Source organism: Buceros rhinoceros, unplaced genomic scaffold (assembly GCF_000710305.1).
Source record: "Buceros rhinoceros silvestris isolate BGI_N320 unplaced genomic scaffold, ASM71030v1 scaffold34879, whole genome shotgun sequence".
NCBI classification, from domain to species: domain Eukaryota; kingdom Metazoa; phylum Chordata; class Aves; order Bucerotiformes; family Bucerotidae; genus Buceros; species Buceros rhinoceros.
In genome coordinates, this window is record NW_010433935.1 from 1,446 (window position 1) to 2,182 (window position 737).

A 737-nucleotide genomic window follows, 5' to 3' on the forward strand; every position below is an offset into this window, starting at 1 on the left:
GGAGAAGAGGTTGCGCTCCAGCTAAACCCAGCTGTGGGCAGAAAGCCACAGCTCGGCGCTGGTCTCGCTTGCTGGGACAGGGGCATTTCGTGTCGGGGGGTTAGGCTCCTCGCCAGCCTGGGGGCAGGAGAAGAGGTTGCGCTCCAGCTAAACCCAGCTGTGGGCAGAAAGCCACAGCTCGTGGCTGAAGCACTCGTAGGGAGGGTGAACCCCAGTCCCCCAGCACAGCACCGCTCTCCCGGGGCAGGACTTCACACGAGGTGAGGCCGTTCTGCGTCACCGCCGCCTGCACCAGCTGACCTCGGCAAAGCCCGTGCGGCCACCAGGACCCCTCGGCAGAGAGCTACGCTGGCGCCCTGCTCTGAGGCTTTCTCAAGGGATGTTCAGCTCCTGAGGGGCCCAGAGCTCAGCCCCCGTTTCACAGTATTTCCTTTTCATTGATACAGAGTCCAAGAATTTGTTTTCTCTCTAAGACACCAAAAGCTTTTCTTCCCCCCTCCTTTTTTTCTGAAGGAGCCAGTACTCACATCTCAACAGAGACGAGTTCAAGCACAAACCCAGACCATTTCTAGCTCCGGACAGCAGCAGTGTAACAACACTCAACTGCATTTTAAACTTTACAACCGGAGGGGACCATTTCACCAGCCCTGCTGGACCTTCCTGGTGATCCAGCACTCCTGCCAGTGCAGGAAACACCTCGGGGCGGCCACAAAGCAGTGGCTCGTTCCGAGGAGGAG